This window comes from Crassostrea angulata, unplaced genomic scaffold, assembly GCF_025612915.1.
Source record: "Crassostrea angulata isolate pt1a10 unplaced genomic scaffold, ASM2561291v2 HiC_scaffold_230, whole genome shotgun sequence".
Taxonomy (NCBI): domain Eukaryota; kingdom Metazoa; phylum Mollusca; class Bivalvia; order Ostreida; family Ostreidae; genus Magallana; species Magallana angulata.
The window spans coordinates 76,263-97,386 of NW_026441783.1; the positions used below are offsets into that span (position 1 = coordinate 76,263).

Genomic DNA, 21,124 nt, shown 5'->3' on the forward strand with positions numbered 1-21,124 from the left:
GTAACACAAAATGCATAAATAAAATTTAAAAAAATCAAACTCTGAGCTGTAAAACTTTGATTTTAAGAAGTGAACAGCAGATTTTGGTATAAATGCTGAAGGCATTTTGATGATATTATAGTGTTTATCCCTTACCGTTTCTTCAGGTCACTGGTGATGCCGAAGAAAGAAAACACTATGGGTATGTAATATGATCTTTATTAGCAATTACCGCCACATATAGAATAGTAAACGAATAGTACAATTCACAGAGCAATAAAGCATGTCTTGTGTCTTCCAAGACAGGCAAAGGAAGGGCAATGTATATGTCATCTTGCGTGTAAGCAAGTTCAGGCGGTAACCAGGCAATTTGTACCAACTATCACCAGGACCACCACACTCCTCCCCATTTTAAAAGAGGGCATCCCAGCCCGAACAATAGGGCAAACTATAATAAACATACAATATCTAAATCCTAATAGCTTAGGACCTAAAACATACAAAATAAAACATTTTACATGGTTTTTTTTTGTCTTTAAAAAATACTAACACAGATTTCACAGTCAACATCACAGTTCACAAACTTCACAGTCAGATTCTAGCATCTAATTTGTCTTGGTCCAACCTCCTGCTTTTCCTGGCCCCTCCGACTTGTCTAGTTCCACCATTTTCCCCAACACATCAGGTAGTCCACATAGTATTCCCTTAGCACGAAGTCCAAAGATGACATCTACAACGAAGTCCAACGATGACATCCACCAAGAGATTCAACGATGACATTAACTATGAGGTACAATTTTTAACGATGACATCCACCACTCTGTATGACATACATCACTCCGTATCTAGACACCAGACATTTTTCCAAGATGAAGGCACTTTGCAAATTTTTGACATAGTGTCCAAGACTCCGGCACTGCAAGTAAGGTAGGGACTACAATGTACCAGAGTAGCAACAAGTAAGATCCATGTTCCTTAACATTTTTAACCAGCTAATGGGTACATGGACTCCTTGTACATCTTGGTACACTGGATATCTAAACACTCATCTGCAAATGCAGCCCAAGGTACATACAAGCATCTGGTACACTCTACCAATGCTAAGACAAACAAAACAGTACACAGTACCCTGCATCACCGTGGAGTACCTTTCCACATCATAAAACATAACACTCAACTTGAGAAACCTACTATCTCACGGACCAGGTAAAAACTCAGGGCAAACAAATATTTAAGCTTTGTCCTGGCCTTGTCATCAGAAATTCAAACAAACCTGGAATGAGACCAGTCCTTGCCCTCTTCACACAATAACATCAAACTTTGGGATTACCCTGATTACACAAACAGTAAGTTTTCCTTTTCTGATACTTAAACTTGTTAGTGCCCTTGCTATCTTGCAACTTCACAGACTCACTGGTAACTGCTTGGTGATTTCTAGCTCTACTCCTTGTCCCAATGTAAGGCCCTCAGTCAATAGTTTGACTTGAAGTAGTCTGTGAGACTGCAGTGTATTCTGCCTTTTTCAAAACAGACTTCAATGTCTTGACACTTTTCGGCACTGGTACATGTGTGTTATGCTCTGACTCACTGCTTGACTCTTCATCAATGACCTGCTTCTGATAGTTATAGAGCCACTGAGGTATTTCTGTAGCATCGCATTTCTCAATTTATCATGATGCATGGTCCGAACTTCTCTGCATTACTTTACTATGAACACAGTATCTGACTTGGCCTTTACAATTATACCTGGACCCTTCCAGATAGACTCCACTTTCTTCCCTGCTAGACTCCACTTTCTTCCCTGCATTGCGGCGCCAATATACAAAATCGCCAACCCTGAATGGACATGTACACAGTCTGATGTCTTGTGCGGTTTTCATAAATTTATGCGCAGACTTCAACTTCTGCTTGGTGGCATCGTGTGCTTTTTGCACGGTCTGCTCTAACTTCTGCACATACATGTTTATCTCACCCTCCTCCCCATTTTGAAAAGACTTCAGAGGGTGCCCGTACATCAAGGTTGCTGGTACATTCACCTCTCTTTCCAGCATAAGTCTATTTGGTGTATACCCTGTGTGACGGTTTATGGCTGACTGCAATGCCACTGCGAGTGGACCAAGATACTTATCCCAAGTTTTAGGTTGACTGTCTTTATAACAGCAAACTGCGTCCATCAAAGTGCAATTATAGCACTCTACTTAATTATTACGCCAGAAGGCCTATAGGAAGTTGTTCTAGACTTGTGGAATCCCAGCATCTCACAAACCTTACAAAAGAGCTCACTCTTAAAGTTACGGCCTTGATCAGTAAAGATCTGGAAGGGATCCCCGAACCTTGAGAAAAAGTCGTTGATAGCTGCCCTCGCAGTTACTTCCAAGGTTTGTGAAGGAATTGGCACACCCTCAACCTACTTAGTAAAGTTGTCTACCATCATGAGAATATACTCATCGCTCTGCTCCATGCGAGGGAAAGTCCAAGAAAGTCTAAATGTACTCTTTATATCGGGCTTCCAGCTTGATAACGATTCATATCTGATCTATTTGGCAATGAAGCTCTCTTGTTTTTCGCACAGAGAGCACATGTCTTTACATACAGCTTTATGTCCTTTACCATTCGCCACCAGTAGAACTGTTGCTGCTGGCGAGTAAACTTGATAACTGCCAACAGCTCTTTCTGCGTCGTACAATATCTGCGCTGCTCGGATGATAGCACTGCACTGCCATAGTCTATAGTTCTTTCTTTCCCGTTCTGAATTTGACTCAGCTCTCCTACAACTGTGTAGTCCGAAGCATCAGTGTCTGATACATTGACCATGATTATTAGGTATAGTCAACACAGGGGGTTCTGTCATCAATGCTCTAAAACTCTCAAAAGCACTTTGTTGTTCTGTCTTCCAACGGAAACCACATTTCCTAGTGACTGCATACAGCGGGCAGCAATGCAAGAGAAATGGGGTATAAAACTGTGATGGTAATTAGCAAAACCTAAAAACTTTTCAAGGCCTGGAGGGCCAGTCCCATACTGACTCTATATACTGGTCTCCCATCTCTATTCCACTCTCACTGATGGTTCTGCCAAAAAAGTCAATCTTAGTTTTGAATAGCTCTTACTTTTGAGGCTTAAATTTCAGACCATATTCTCGGAAACGCTTATGGTGTTTCCCACCACTTTGATGGCGAGATAATCGGGGAAACCGATAGGAATGATCAACAACTTACCAGGTAGACATCCAATATTTTGAACAGTTACATCTATCTGGAATATTTTCAGGATTTCTCTCTATTTCTCTCTGCGCATGGGCGAATTTATCCGGTGCCTGATGAATTCGCCCCCGCACTTATAATAGTGGGCAAAATCACCACACTCCCCCTGATTTCAAAAACCTGACCCCAGATATTACAAAAGTAATGACATATACATTAATACAATTTAAACCCCTATGATTGACAGTGCTAATGTAATTAACTAAAACATTGTGATTTACCATTACTTATAAAAACAGATATTAACAGTTCATAAATCATGACCAAATAAAAAGTCACTGTCAATCAATCACAGGCAATGGGTGTCCGGAATAGGAGCACGATGATTCAAGGCCCTCTCGTCTCTTCTGACGGTCCATGCTCTCTCTTCCATAGGGATCCATTCGCTGGAAACAAACTTAAAAGAATGTAAAAATATCCTGGGAGAATACACTGCATATAAAAGGACAGACAATCAGTATCGGTGGCCCAACTGCTTAGCGAAGAAGGTGCGGAAGTTCTTTGCAACCGCCTCTTCAAGGTGTTCCACGGATTTTCCACTTACGGTCGCAACCAATTGGTAGACCTTTCCAATATGTTTTGGCGTCATTGGTCAGCCAACCCCACATGGCAGGTATGGACTGTTGGTCTCCACTAGTATTCGATCCTGTGGAATAGCTCTAACACCTTCCTGTTGGGTATCCAACATGCTATGGACACTTTCGCTCACTCCAAAGTACACCGGCCTCCCGGTATCTACCCAGAGTTTGATCTGCGCTGGGCCCCCTACAAAGCAGTGCAGGTAGATGGGTGCCTGGATAGACACGCCCAACCGATCTAAAAGGGTTATGCAGTCTTGGGTGGGAACTCAACTGCAGCTGTCCTTGTCTGCACCCTTCAGATGCAACACCATATTGGAGGATGGATCAACTCTGCAGAAAATCCTGCAAGGATGAACTTTTGCAGGGGGTGATGTTCTTTGTCAGAGTAGTCCAAGCCTATCTCCCCAACAGCCCAGCCCTTGCTATTGCACAAACTCATGGTGGCCGCGACATCAGCCTTGTTGCTCTATCACCTCCTTTGGGTGGATCCCCTTCACAATCACCAACCCACTCTCTAACCTCATTGGGATGCGGGCCTCCTTCATACCATAAACCAAGCACCCTCTGGAAATGGTGACTGACACTTAGGAGGGTCGGCTGTCTAGGGCTGTGGCATTCATTGCTCCTGTAAATGGAGCTGGCATCCATCCAGGGTGCCAATGACAGTCCACTACCAGGCAACTCATGGGGATCACTAGCAGGGGGATCACTAGTGGGTAGCTCCGCTTTCACTGGCACACGGTGACCCACCTCTTCAGGCTGCTGAATCCCCTTTCAACACAGAGATATTGACTTATCATGGTAATCAGCCCACTACTTTGGCTGTCAAGTCCCAAAAAGTGTGAGACCCTGTTCACCACCTCCTGCACAGGCCTGGAGAACGTCTAGTCAACTCTCCCAAGTTGTCTCTCAGCCCACACCCTTAACCTCTTCAGGGACTGTAATACAGGCTCTCTCTGGTGTGTTTGAAAAACCTCAGCAGATATATCCGCTAGGAAAGACACAAACTCCTCAGGATTCTGTGCCCCTCCAGCATGGTCCCTCCTAATGTGGTAAAGCATCGGTGTAGCTCCTGAAAATGTCTCCCTGCAACTGTGTACAGCGCACTTTCTTACTCCCCTTTCCTTTGTGTGTGTTCTTTCCTGACAAGGACGCATGTTAACTTCCTGATCTGAGCCACTGCTTTGGCTCAGATCAATAACCGTCATACTGGCCTCTTGTCCAAGCGGCTCCTGCAGCCCACCAGCACTCTCCTCCTCGAACATACCATCCTCCTCATCAAACACATACAATTGGAATTGCTCCTCCATCGCTGAATCTAAAATTAAAATATATTAGCAAGTAAATTATATCTGAGGACACTTTGAAACCAGTCATATACCTTAAAAGCTCTGGGTGTTTAATAAATGCTAATAAAACTACCAAAAACTTTTATACATTTTTCCTACTGCCCATCTATAAGAGAACACTCAGGGCAAGAGGTATGCTTTCTGCAATTTCAGCAGTCATACCCACACATTCCAGATGAAACCAGTCTCTGCAGGAATCACATTGCACCATTAACCCTTTTGGATTTTGTTTTTACACACATTATGACTTCCGTACCTTTTTCTTTGGCGGTTTTGCAACAATAGTTTCATCATGCTTAGTAATACCCTTTGAATGAGACCTTGTACCCCTGAATGGTCCATCAGGCTGTTTCCTAAGTCTCTCCTCAGGGTCTTTGGCGGAAGCACTATCTGTATTGCTTGATCCGCCAGCACTTACCTCATCATCTGGATGATCACCCAGGTCACTTGCCGTGATCTCATGTAATCTACCAACCACTTTGACAGTTTTCGTGCATCACATTTCTTAAAGTAGCTCGCGGGTTTGCTGACGTCACAATAGGATTCGACGTAAAGAGTTGACCGTCATAGCAAACTTATACATTTTTTTTAAAATGACAAATGATTGTTAGAAACATAAAAGGAAATATGTCAAAAGGCTTAAATGTAGTTTCTACAAACATTTATAATAATCAAGTGCTAAAATTTTATTAATAAAAACGTGACTTACTTTGTCACATTTTGTTCTATAAGATATGTTTATGCGTTGGAACTCCATGAAAAGAGAATTAGCCATTTTTCTCCTCTTCACATTACATTATATGTTATCGACTGCACATTGCATTTGTGCAGTCGATAATAATATGTAATTAGTATTTACATGTTCAAATTTGTGTTAATCAGCTAGTCTTGTCAATAAACGCATTCTCATTTTTGGGTTCTCAGACGTAAGAAAATGATGATGTTGGGCTAGCGTCATAATGAAAATATAAGGTTTTGTGAAATCTTTTAAATCTTTGAAGTTGTTTTGCAAAAAATTGGCCGAGAACACATATTGATTATTTTTTATCAATTGATTAAAAAATATCTCCTCTGGTATTTTACTAAGTACATCTAATTTCGTCTAAATCGTTTTAATATTTGGAGCATAGTTTTGAAATGCATTTCTCGACAAAGATGTGCATTTTACTACTGTAAAACGAGAAAATATGGCGCACTACAAATTTTAGCACCTTTGGCGCAACTGCCTCTGAGCGCTAAAATTATTAGTGCGCCAAAGGTTTTCCATATGAATTAAATTTCTTCAAGTTGCAAAACAATAACGTCAGTCCATTTTTAAGGCTGTATAGAAGTGTTCATTTAAATATCAGATGCTCTCGGTTCTGTTTGTTTAAACAATTACACAGGTAAACGGTATGGGTTATCGGGTATAAGTGCCTAAACATGGATTAATTAATTTAGTTTTAATTGCTTTTTAACATCTCTCATTAGCACCTTCAAAATTAAGCTTCTCCCCATGCCACTTCCATTTAGCGCCTCAAGGTGAAAATGTGATTAAGGCCAGCATTTTTTTATTTTTAGGTTTACGAACCACAAAATGATAAAGTTCCGTAGGAGGAGGAAATAAAAAAAAAAAAAATCTCTTTTGACCTAAAATTTTTTTACTTTTAGGTTCACGAACCACAAAATTGTAAAGTTCTGTAGGAGAAAAAAAAACTTTTATGACATCATCTTGATTCTAATATTAATATAATGAATGACAACTTCATGATAGAGGCGTGTAACTGCATCTGAAAGTGTAGCATGTGAAAAGTATGTCATCTGTGTAACATATCTCTGAAATAGTACAATAGAATATTAGACATACAGCTTTGATATTACATGTACATATAGCAATGTCAGGGGTGTGCAATTACAAAATTTGGCTACAAAGTTACTAGCCCAAGATTCAAAGTTACCAGTCAAACTATTGTCGGACATGTCAACATTTCATTTAAAAAAAAACAACCTAAATTTTATGTACATAAAGTAATAATGTTTTCTCCTGTATGATACTAGTATTTAATTATTTATATACAAAATATTTATTACTTTCATGTTTTCTGCAGCTAAAAAATATTCAACTTCATTGATCTCTCACATTTTTTTTTTACAATATTGGTTTGGGTGTTTACGAAAACATAACATTGTGAATGTGAACAGACTCTATAAAATCACTGCAACTATATGTGTGCATGTATTTTATCCTGTTGAATTTCCATGTACAAAGTACAACTATGCAATTAATTATGTAATGGTAAATTTTAATTGAAAATAACGGAAAATGCACAAACAATAATATGATTTTTTTTTAATTCACTAGGCAGGTCACTTTAAAATGTGTTCATGAGAATAGTTACTGTAGAATATCTCTAATACATCTCTCTCTCTCTCTTTCTCTCTCTCTCTCTTTCTCTCTCTCTGTAAAATAAATTTTTTAAAAAGCCAATGAATACATATGCCAATTCAACACAAAAAGAAAGGGAATCATTTTACAGTAATGTACTTGAAAACAGCTGCACAGGTAACTATCGAAGCCATGTTCAGTGAGATGTGACTATCTCGTCTAGCCACTGGTCAACACTGTCGGTAAAACTTCAAAGTATGAAACTTACAGCAGAGTGTTTGTAGAAGCTTCTCTGAAGAATGTAGCACGAGAAAAAGATGCGTAAGAAATTTTTAGGCTATCATGACACAAAAAGAGCAGACTTTATGCCTCTGTGATAACAATGACGATACACTTTTCCTACTAGAAAAAATTTGCTGTCGGGGAGAAAAAAAAGATCTTTTTTGTAATTTTATTTTTTTTCTAAAAACTCAGAAAACCGAGCGGCGGGTTTGTAAACCTAAAAATAAAAAAATGCTGGCCTAAGCGTGGCGATCGTTAACGCTGACAATACATGATTGATCATAATTTCTTTGATCTCTGATTAGTGGATATAAAGATAACAAGACAATACCTATTTTTTGTGGGTTTTTTAATGTAAAATTACTGTGAAAAAGATTCTCTCATGGTGATCAAAACTCATGGTAAATGTAGCATTCGATTTCACTTTTAGTTTCGGGACTCTTCTAGTGTTATCCAAGTCGACACGTTAAATTCAAAGTCCGATAACTCAAATTTGTTTACCAACAAAAATTACACATCATCGCCAATAAATGAAGTTTTCATATCTATCTACTGACGATTTACACAAAAGTAAGTGTATTGTTCTCAAAGACAGTTTACCTTGCATGCGAGATAGAAATTAAAGTTGTTGTGTTCACGTGCTTGAGTGAACACAGAACTAAATTTTGGGCGTGATCGTTTATCAAACTACAACATTTTTTGTATTCTTTTTTAAAGAAAAGATGCATACGCTAAAATATGATTGCCCTATTGTACTGGCACTTGCGTTTGCGCTAAAATACGTATGCGCCAAATTTTCTCGTTTTACAGTATATATTTCATTGAAATGGCGTTGCTTAATTTTATCAGCGACAGTGTGTTTAAAACACAATAACATTGTTACCGCGCAGACGAATTTCAAATAAATTTTAGAAATAAAACTCTAAAACCTATAGATCACGTGGACAAATTTTCAGGATATGTTTTCTCACAAGCAGTAAACCCACGAGCTACCTTAAGTTTTTCATGATGCATGATCTTGACCTCCCGACATGACTTCACAGCAAAAACTGTGTCGGACTTTGCTTCAACTATGACACCTGGGCCTATCCACATTGACTCTACCTTCTTTCCTGCGTTCTGGTGCCAGTACACAGCTTCACCTAATTTAAATTGGTGTTCTCTGGCTCTTATATCAAAATCCTGCTTCATTTTTTTGTGTGGCTTTTAACTTATCCCTGGCAGTCTCATGTGACTTTTGCAAATATTCTTGCAAATCACACACATATTTATCTACTTCTCCTTCCTTTCCATTTTGAAAATCATTGGTCGATACAGGATAGTTGCGGGCACTTTGACTTCTCTCCCTAACATCAATTTGTTTGCTGTGTACCCAGTGTGCCTATTGATAGCAGACCTCAAAGCACCTGCTGATTGGCCCAAGTACTGATACCAGCTCTTAGGACAGCCATCAATGTAACACCATAAGGGTGCGGTTGTAACGCTCTACTTGGCCATTCCCTGATTGTCTGTACGGTGTAGTCCGCGTTTTATGGATCCACAAGATCTCGCACATTTTTCGGAATAGCTCGCTCTCAAAGTTCCTTCCCTGATCTGTAAACACTTCATACGGGTACCCAAACCTTGATAAAAATTCATTGATGGCAGCTCTTGCAGTCACTTCCGCTGTCTGTGATGGTAGTGGGACACACTCCACCCACTTTGTAAAGCTTTCCACCATCATGAGTATGTATTCATTTCCGTTCTCTGTGTGAGGTAATGGTCGTAGGAAATCAAGATGAATTTTTCCATTGGACTACCTGCTTGATAACTCTTCAAAGCAGAACAATTTGGTAATGGACCCCACTTTTTTATAACAGACATCACATGTGAGAACATAGTTCTTCATGTCAGCGACCATCCGCCAACAATAAAAACTCGACTTAAAATTCACTTTAGAACGCTGAATACCTTGGTGTCCTGATGAAAGAATGTCATGGCACTAATACATCACTTCTTCACGCATAGTTTTAGGCACAAGAAGTTGCAGGGCATCTTTATCCTCAGCAGATTTATACCAAACTACCCCCCTATCATCTAACATGAAACAAAAATAACATTTCTCTTCAGGACTAGAGGTCATCAACTCACTCTCACTTGGCAAAACCCCAGACTCTAAGTATGCGTGAAGGAAAGTCAATACCTTATCTGCACTCTGCAGCTTAACCATGTCTTCTACAGAATATGAAGACAGAGATATCCCTTCCCCAGCTGCATGATCAGAACCCTCCTCCGGATTCTTGCTGAGCATTGCCTTTCCAAGCTGACTCACCGACTTGTCGTCTCCCAGGCCTCTCACACCCATTTTTGGTACTGGGGCCAGGGCCAATGGATTGGGAAAAATGCAACGTTTTGATAGAAATTGGGAATTTTTTTCCTTGCTTAATGTACAGTCCCCAAAACAAAAACTAGGGTATATTGATAGGATTTTTTAAAGGTTAATTTTTTTAAAAATTATTTTTAAAACTTGGAACATGTGTGTATAATACAATTTTAGAGAAATGCAGAACGTTATATTATAATGTGATAGTTTGCGAGAAACCTCTCAACTGCTTTGACATCTTTTGGCATGGGCCATTCCCGTACTGCCTCTAAATACTGATCTCCCCATCTCTACACCATCTTTGCTTACTGTGCGCCCCAAAAATTCTACTTAAGGGCAAAAAAGCTCACATTTGCGAGGTTTGAACTCTAACCCAAAACTGCGGAAACCCTCAAAAACTTGGCGCAAATTGTCTAAATGCTCTTGTTCAGTTTTGCCCAACACTAGCACATCATCTAAGAATGCAAGAACAATTTTCCAGTTAAGGCGGTGCAGCACTAAATTGATAGCTCTGGCAAATGTTGCAGGGGCATTACATAAACCAAATCTCATCTGCGATATTTCAAAATGTTCAAACTTCGTGATGAAGGCAGTTTTCTTCATATCATCTGGGTGTATCTTCATTTGCCAGTAAGCTGCATTATCATCAAGCTTTGAAAACCATTTGTTTCTTGATAGGGTATTCATACATTCCTCTATTAGTGGCAAAGGAAAACTGTCTTTGATTGTGACCTTGTTCAGTGCACGATAGTCAACGCACCATCTCACGCTTCCGTCCTTTTTACGAACAAGCACTGGAGCAGCGGCCCAGTCTGAAGTAGAGGACTGGATTACTCCTCTCCTTAAAAACTGCAGGTGTGCTGCGCATCCGCTGCTTTATGGGGTGCGCATCGCCAGTGTCAATACAATGCTCAATCTCTACAAAATTGCCCAAATCTAAATCACTGACTGCGAAAATATCTGCAAACTTAGTTACAAGACTGACTGCTTCCTGGCGGTCAGAGCGTTTTCCTTCAGATCTCTGATAAGCGAGCTGACATGCTCACAATCCTTTTGCCCTTCTGTTGACACCCGACGCACTGACGCCTCGCTGTTTTTGACTGCACAAGCTGCTGTCACTATACCAACAACACTTCCTGTTTTAACAAAATGACCGCGGTCAGTCATATTTATGACACACAACTTGCCCTTATTCCCAGAATTATTGTAAGTCCTGGAAGCAACAATACCCAATGGAAAGACATTGGCTGGTTCAATGATAAAATCTGACATCTCATTAGCCAAATCATATTCTATCACTTGAGCAGTATGCGATGGAATCTGCACCCGCCGAGATGATACAGCAATTAGCACCAACTTATCCACACCACTAGACATTTCAATCATGCCTGGTACCCCTTTGACTCTCAGAGCTCCTGTCTCACAGGAAATTTGTGCACCATGTGACTTAAGGAAATCAATTCCAAACAACATTTTATCCTGCAATGGACCAACATAAATTGGATGAACAAACCTATATCCATCAACTGTAATCTCAACTTTACCCAAAAATTTAGCACACATACCAGTCACCTCACCCGCAAGTCTTATATTTGACTCCTCAACAATGTGCGGCTTGGGTTGCATAGAGACAAACCTTTTGTGATACTACATGTATTGTAATATCTGCGGCTGTGTCAACTATAACATTCACCTCCATACCCGCAATTCCAACCAACACATGCCATGCCCCTGAACCTTCACCCCGATTACCAGACTGAACATTAGGTAAAACATGTGCAGCACTAACTGACGGATTTTCTGCAAATGTAACCCAACCCCTCATGGTCTGTGGTGAAACAGAAACATTTGGCTCATTGTGCTCTGTATTTTTGATAGTTGGGATTGGGGGACCTGCATAATTGTTATGTGATCGTTGCAGACAGTTTCGCTTCATGTGACCTGGCTGCTTACAACCATAACAAATTTTTGGCCTTCTATTCCCCTGACGATTCAAACTAGTAACATAGAGATGGCACTGGGCTGTGGTGTTGGCCTGCGTTTTGTTTATCTACAGCATCGCCAGATCTATCTACTAGATGCCCCCTTGACACATACTCAGGTGAACGATTTTCTACAGGTGATACTGACCTTCGGTACCTAACTTCATTTGGGACTGACCTTACAGCCCTTTGGTGATGAGCAATTGCACAACGACTAAACTGGAATGTCTTAACCCTCTTAATAGCCTCCTCTAGGGTATCTGGCGGTCAGTCAATTAATTGCTGATCCGCCTCACAGTCTAAGTATCCTAAAGCAAATCTCATTATCAACTGTTCCTGAAAAATTTCAGGCAAGGTCCCACTCCCAAAAGTCCATTACTCTATCACCCCACTGGTCTATTGGCTCTTCAGGTTTCTGAGTAATTGAATTCAACTCTAACTGGGAAGCTGACCAAACCTCTCCTCCATGCGAAGTATTACCTCTTGAAAAGTAAGTGTAGTACCCCTGCGGCGCAAAATGTCAAAATACTTCAAAGCCACCCCCCTAGTGTCAAACTAAGTGCAAACAAACAATATGCATCACACCAGCCATTATATTCTGCAATGGTTGAAAACTTTGAGTAGAATGGACCCCACTCTACATCCCCATTATACTTGACACCCTTTACCTCAGTGGGAATACTCCGACTTATTCCACTTCTACTACCTGGCGGTATAAGACTGGGTAACTGAGACCTATGAATGCTAGACAATATAGGACATGGGGTCCTCCCTGACTGCCATACATTTGACATGACTGGCTGCCTACCCTCAGGTATACCTGTTTTTGGTTGTCCAGACGGAGTTCCCTGATAATTTGACATAAATGCCAAGTTTGTGTTGGACAGGACTGGGTTATTGGCATTTGCATAGGGGCTCCCCCAACTTGACCCCCAACCCCAGGGCTTTGACTGCTACTGACATTAGCTACACTACCCTGGGTTATGACTCCTGATGACATTTCCCTAGACTGGTTGGGTACTATACCTGTGAGTCTTGCGTTAATGCTTCTGTCACCAGGCATTGGCCATGGCATGAAGCTTACATCTGCCTTAGGGACTTCTGCAATGACACGGGGAAAGCTAGGAATTGCCTGCCCCCCTGCGGAAACAGAACTTACCGAGCTCAACACAACCCTTGGACCCCCAGAGAATGTAGCATTCCCCCCATCTGCTGAAGTTGTTTGTACAGCCTCTCCAGGAACCCAAGGACCCCCCTGGCTACTGGAAATTTGTGACTGACTTGGCCCGAAGCTGGCAGCATTACCTTGAACTTCCGGAGATTTATTTCCACTCGACAAACCTGACATTTGAAACATTTCCCTAATCTGTGAACTAACACCCCCGCGGGCATGTTAAGGCTTCCCGATGGATTTTACAGCGATATGTAGAAAGTCACTTGTCTGTACTTCATACGATATGACGTCATAATTAAGTTTGACGTCACTATCTGCATTCCTGTCGATAGTTCTCAGGGAATATGTATCTTAACGTTAAAAGTGAATTATATCAAACCAGTATAATACCGCATGTTTCCTTTACATAGATGCTGCCATTAATGCTAGACGTACAGAAGTTTTTCATATTGAAAACCAGTATCAAATAATCGGCAGTTTTAAAGCTTCGTTTTAAGTAAAAGACTATTTATATTTGGAGACTCCTTGCTACGTGTAAACAACTGAATGAAGAAATTTTAATGCATGAAAAACCAGCTTGGTGCAGGTGAAAGATCAACACAATTTTAGAATATTTTACGTAAAATTGGTAGAGAATATAAGTACCAATGTGGATCGTGCTTGGGAAACCTACGGATTTACCCCAATATTTTCTAAATCGCTTTTGAATAGTAAAAATGTGCATTATTTTGTTGATTTTGTGGAAAGTTTCAACAATATCTTCCATAAACGAAATATCTATTTCTTTCCCAAGCAAGAACTTAAAAGTATATATGACTTAAGAAAAGATTTTTCTTAAAAATATGTATAATTTGATGTCGTTAATCACCTGTGCCGATGTGATTTATATAGATCATTTGCAATATTAGGAATCGCCCGTCACGTGCTTACAGAGTACATATGACGTCACAAAAATGCATCAAATATAAAGTTTAACATCGGTGGCAATAAATGTAACATAGATTTTAAGAAATACTTCCAGTCAAAGTATTTTTGCGATGATTAAAATAATATCATTTTTCAGCCGTATTTTAGCATAGGGACGCCTTAACATTGCTGCGCCATACTTGTTCCGTCATACTGGACGTCTCGAGCGACCCAATACCTGTCCTGATAGAATTGACTTCACTCTTCAGACATTCGAAGTCTATATCCAAACCATCTACCATACCTTGTAAACTGCCTCTTCTCGAGATCATCCTCCGTTTACTTCTCCCCATGACTCTTGGATCCACCCGTCGTTTGATGTACCCTACCTGTAGATAAAAGCCCATCCCTGACGCTATTCCCTGAGGTACTTAACATGCCATCCTGGTCATTTCCCTCAGACTGAATGTAGCGGCCATTCAGAATTTTCCGGGCCCCCCTACCAACACCTGCTGTTTGCATCTTCTGAGCCATTAATTCATTCAAAGTACACTAAATCAATAAATCATAAATAAAACAAACCAATATTTCAACAAATGAACACTTGGCGGCTTGCTGCAAGTACAAAACTATGACATACAAAATATATTTTTCAAAATGGCGCTTACCATGTTGTCTCGGCATGGCATTGAATTTTCAATCTTGCCCACTTACATCAAAATTGACCCTGCTCGCAGCGCTGTTTATCGTGTTTCCCACTGCTAAGATGGCGAGATAATCGGGGAAACCGATAGGAATGATCAACAACTTACCAGGTAGGCGTTAAATATCTTTATATATACTTCTTGAACAATTACATCGATCTCGAATGTTCGCAGTTGATTTATCTTTATATCTCTCTGCACATGGGCGAATTCATGCGGTGCCCGATGAATTCACCCCCACAGTTATAATAGTAGGAAAAATCACCACATGCTCAAACACCTGTCTCAAATTGTCCAAGTCAGCTTCTGCTCAAGCCCCAAGCACTAAGACATCATCTAGAAATGCAAGTGTTATTGTCCAGTTCAGTCTGTGCAATATCAAATTTATTGCCCTAGCGAAGGTTGCAGGGGCCTTACGAAGACCGAACCCCATCCTGGTAAACTCAAACAGGCCATGTTTGGTGATAAACTCAGTTTTCTTTTTGTCATCTGTGTGTATCTTGATCTGCCAGTATGCAGCATTGGCATCCAGCTTGGAGAACCAGCGGTTACCGCCTAGTGTGTCCATACACTCCTCGATAAGAGGCAATGCGTTTGTGTCCTTGACATTGACCTTATTCAATGCCCAGTAGTCGACACACCACCGAACACTCCTATCCTTCTTTCTGACCAGTACCGGTGCAGACGCCCAATCAGAGAATGATGGTTGAATAACGTTGGCTTTGAGCCTTTTTCTAAATGACCTTCCTCCTTCCCCTTGAAAACACCGTGCATACGGCGCATCCACTGTTTAATGGGTCGAGCATCTCCAGTGTCTATGCAATGCTCAATCTTGGTAAAATTCCCAAAATCTAGATAACTCACTGCAAACATATATCAGCATACTTCTTTACCAAGCTTACCGCTCTATCCCTCACCTCCGCTGGTGCATTTATTTGAAGATCTTCTAGGAGTTTGGATATATAGTCATACAGTACCGATCAGACCCAACCTAACAGAAAGTAAACCCCAACTAAACCCTGGGTTTACTTTCCGGGTTTACTTTGGGTATACTTCGGGTTTACTAGAGTGGACCCAGAGAGTAAACCCAGTCAGAAGTATACTCCTGAAAGCAGAAGCTAACTGTGTATTCGGAATATACAAAGGGTAGGAATAACAGGAAGTAGGATGGTAAGATAAAATACTAGTCTGCTTCACACTTCAGTGCATACAGATGACCTTAAAAGCAATTTCAAAGTAAACCCAAAGTAAACCCCATGTAAACCCAAAGTAAACCCCGAGTGGACCCAATTTTTCAAAAAGTAAACCCAGAGTAAACTCCAAGTAAACCCAGAAAGTAAACCCGGGGTTTAGTTGGGGTTTACTCTGGTGTTAGGTTGGGTCTGATCGGTACTGTAGTTGTCCTCTCCCCCAACTGCTGCATAACAGTCAACAGTGGAGGTAGCCTCCCTTACCTTTGTACCTTTTTGGTACCTTCGTACCAAAAATGAGTGTGAGAGGCCTGCAACCTTGACTTCAGCAGGGATAATCTAACACTGCTTCTGCTGCCAGGAGGAATCAAACTTGGCAGCTGTGACCTATATGCAGTGGTCGACATCAGCTTCTGAGACATAGGCATTCCACCTCCACTAAAGATTGATGACTGTCCTCCAACAGATGCTGCAGCTTGACTCACAAATACACCATAATGATGACAGCCGGAATCCTGGCTGCCTTCTGCACTAGGTGCAGACCCGAAGGCTATAGGGACTAGCAAGGTGTCAATGCTGCTGACAATGGACCTTAGCAGTTTCGGTGACAGCACGACAGTCTCAATGCTGCTGACATTGAATGATGGAATTCCCAAGCCTCGGCCCGTTGCTTTGAGATAAACCGTACTTCTGCCGGACCAAATAGAGTCTGAGCAAATAGTACTAGGTGGTACCTCTGTATATAAGCGATTACAGCTGAGACTGTCCTTGAGGCATTTAAACCGACTGATGAGGAATGGAAACTATTTTGAGACACCGGTCAATCCTCAGGGAGACCAAGGCTCCGCACTGGCTCCTGACCACCGCTGGCTGATTACCAGTTACCCCGACTTCTGGCGGCTGAGTAACAACAGGCTGAGGCTTATCACACCCAACATGCCTGCTAACATTTGGGTAATAAATAATAAAAATAATAGTACCCATATTTCTGTCAATGGAGCTTAGCTGGAAGGTTACACTAGACTCAAGTGTGCTTATATCTTCCTGCAGAACCCCAACGTCCTGACCTTTTCTCTCCCGGATCAGGGCATAGAATTGCTCAAACCATGGTGCATCATTCGGCTGGTCCCTTAAAGCTCCCTGAGTCAGTGAAATCTCCTCCTCCCCACTCCAAGTGACATTATACCGGGCACTCTCCCAACATAGGTGTACCACAAACACCTATAGTAAAACTAACTCTACCAGGCTGTGGATTCCCTGAACTGGCTCGTCCAAATTTGAATTTCATTCCTGGTCCCTCAGACCATTTTCTCCCAACTATATATACTCACAACTGACATGTAGCGCGTAATCCACCACACGATGGATCAAATTCACAGCAGCACACGCAAGAAAACAAGAAAAGCTAACCTTAAAAGTTATATTTTCGAACATATATATAATTTTTAAAAAATCCAAAATGGCGTCTCCATGTGCCTGCGAGGCAAAATATCCTCAGCTAGCAGCACCAATATAGCGTATCTCCCTATCCGTTACTTTAGGTCGCTGGTGATGCCACAGAGAGAAGACACTATGGGTATGTAATATGATCTTTATTTGGTGATTACTAACACATAGAGAAAAGTAAACGAATGGTACAATACACAGAGCAATTAAGCACGTCTTGTCTCTTGGAAGACAGGCAAAGGGTAATTACATCATCGTCGTGTCAGCAAGTTCAGGCGGTAGCCAGGCAATTTCTACCCGCTATCGCCAGAAACACCACAATATATATCTTTTTAAGAACTGTTTTTAAAAAAAATCATGTTCATTTATTAGAAAATAACAAATATGCTCCCCCAGTAGTTGCTGTACTTCACATTTATTAAAACACGAGGCTACTTTTCTTTATACATGTATTTTCATGTATGTTTTTGTTATTGAATTAGAAAATCTTAAATGTTAATGTATTTTATAGTCTCTTTATACCAGTATCAAGTGGTTTTGAGATTGAAATATATGAATAAATCTGAGTCAAGTAGTTTATTAATTGAGAAATCGCTTACACAAAATTTGGAAAAAAAGTGAGTTTTGTCCTGGTTTTATTCAATTGTACGTTAATCTGCTTCTGTTTAGAGGACAACATGTTTACAAAATTTTTAAAACTGTAGCAATTTTATTGCTATTGTCTTAGAATCTTGAAGTAACCAGCAAGACTTTTTTAAATGTACAGTCAAAACTGCCGTAGCGGTCACCCCTATTAAGCAGTCACCTTTCGTATGCGGTCATTTTATTTCCTCCCGATGAAAAATCCTATATAATTGCCCTCAAAAGAGCAGTCACCTGTCTAACGTGGTCAGCGGTCATCGTATTTTGATCCGAAACTGTACAGTCCACATGCATTAGGCGGCCATTTTGGCCGGTCACATGATTTACACCTGGGGATTTTAAACATGGCTTCTGAATGTCGGGTAATAAATGTAAGCAATTATTATACGCTTGAGGCGAGAGAAACCAAATTAATCGATGTATTTATAATACATAATTGGCAGATCAGATACGAATGGGAATCAAGTGAATTGTTTAAACAAGTATAACAATATGTTTGTTTTATAAACATGAATGAAGTACAGGTGTCAAAAATGTCCGCGGCGATGCAAGAGAAAATTGCTTGATTTAGTAATATGATTTTGAGTTCAGATACGGTCGGTTAAAAATGTAATTGTTGATTTGTATGAAAAGTTTTGTTTTCTATATATACGGTACCCATGAAAATAGTATTAGTATCAATAATTTAAAGAAATATAAAAATTGCATGCACAATGCATTGTAATGTATTTCTACTTATTTGTAAATATAATAGATATTATTACCTAATCAAAGGGATTTTGTTGTTATATTACAAATTGAATATTTTCGTCTATTTTGTGTGTGTATTCAGATTTGAAAGTTATCTATTGAACTGCCGGTCAATAGACTGTGATCTATTAGACCGCCGGTCAATAGACTGTGATCTATTGGACCGCCGGTCAATAGACTGCGATCTATTGGACCGGCAACGTAATTTAGAAAAAGTGAAATTGCTACAAGATCAAAAGATAACTTTATCATGTTTATTTTACTATTGTTCTTATCTTCATGGTATAAAAACCTTCTGTAATTTATAATTATAAACACGAAATACTTAACACGGAATTAGGTAATAAAACAGTTATTTAATGCCTGAACAGTCAATAGACCCGATTTTTTTCCCTTGGTACAGGGAACAGCTCAGTACGATCTATTGCCCTCGGCCGTAGGCCTCGGGCAATAGATCATACTAAGCTGTTCCCTGCACCTCGGGAAAAATATTCGGGTCTATCGACTGCTCAAGCATTAAATAATTGTATACTATAAAAACATCAAATCAATTACTTTATCTATCATTTTGATACATTATGCTAAATATCAAGTACCGTATTTTCCCGACGATTAGTCGGTATTTTTTTCCTCTGAAGCAGAGCACCCGACTTATCGTCTTGTTCAACTTGTCGTAGGCTCGATGTCAGAATTTTTTTAAAAATAGCATTAAAAATCTTGGTTTTAATCATCTTGAGTTGGCTGTGTGATTAAAAATTTCGTTGTTGAATTCACTGTTCATCTTTAATAATTATCATTTTCACTCATCTGTCAACACATTAATACATAATAATAACAACAGTTATTAAAAAAATGTTACATTGTCTTTAATCAATTAAAAGTTTTACCGTTCCGTTTTTATAAACACATCGTCACATGGTTCTATGTATCACTAGTAGGAAGATAACATTGCGCAGTAAAATTGAAACCAAGTTTGAATGGAAGAAAATATTGCAGTAGGTCCGGGGGATGTTTTTTTAAAATTATTTTATTTGTAAAGAGTTGTTAGTGGAAAGTATAAATCAGAAATTTTTAATGGTCAAATTCAATCTTAAAATACGTAATCGGCAATTATCAATACTACTGTTTATACAATAGGCTGACACCGGTTGTGTTAATAATCTTGCCCTAAGGCTGAGATCTTTACGGCAATTTCACTCCCTGTGTATGAGTACCGTTATAAGAGTGATTATAGTTCATTGATTAATTATTGTCCAATCCTTTGATTATTGTTAGATAATTTTTTTAGGAAACGTATGTATGTCGTATATCGTCATTATCAAGTCGTACAAATGATCGATCTATTTCTAACAGTGTCTATGTAAAACAATAGCGTGTAACTGCATTACTGGATACAAAGTAAACAAGTTTCATCAAATCATAGTAATTGCTAAGCTTTCTGCACTTGAGATCCCCCTTTGAAGTCCGACACGAGACAGGTGCATGCCTGTGACACCGGAAATTGTTAAACAAACACTGACCACGCGCCGAGTCAACAGGTGGCTGGTTACGTAATTGCGAATACACTGGCGATAGTCAGAGTGGATACTTATTTTAATGCTTGGGAATAAAATATTTCTGACAAAGTAAGTTTAGTTTTGCATAACACGTGATATCGGGATTTGTTTAAAATGCAAGCGACTTTGTAGAAGTTGCCGGTATTTGAAAATTTGATGCATAAGTATAAAGCGTAATTGTTTAAATGCTAATCATTAATAATTATGGTAGCAATATCGGTGACATCGTGGCATCATACACTGATAATGTTACTGCAGTTTTATAGGCCATTTTGAAGTGATAAGATCGACGTATGGTCTGAGATCGACGTATCGAAGGATTTTGTTAAAATTTTGGCGAAAAACGGGCAATTCGACGAGTCGTCCGCATCGACGAGTCGTCGGGAAAATACGGTATATGATTAAAATAAAATTGAATAATTGTTCTAAAAAGGAATTTGATGTTGGCAAATTCACAAGTCTCTATTCAAAGGTTACCTCTGTTAAGAGGTCACTTTGGGTGCCTCCCGCAGGTGACTGCTTAATACAAGTTTGACTGTAATATGTATATGTCACCTGGTTCACAGGTGTGTGACTGTCAGTCAATATATCGG

General features: G+C 39.9%; 1 pseudogene; it reads right to left on the minus strand.

Moving 5' to 3' along the window:
* Positions 1-3,614: 3,614 nt before the first annotated feature.
* On the minus strand, positions 3,615-4,368 carry LOC128169838 (uncharacterized metal-dependent hydrolase YabD-like; annotated as a pseudogene).
* Between the last annotated feature and the right edge of the window lie 16,756 nt (positions 4,369-21,124).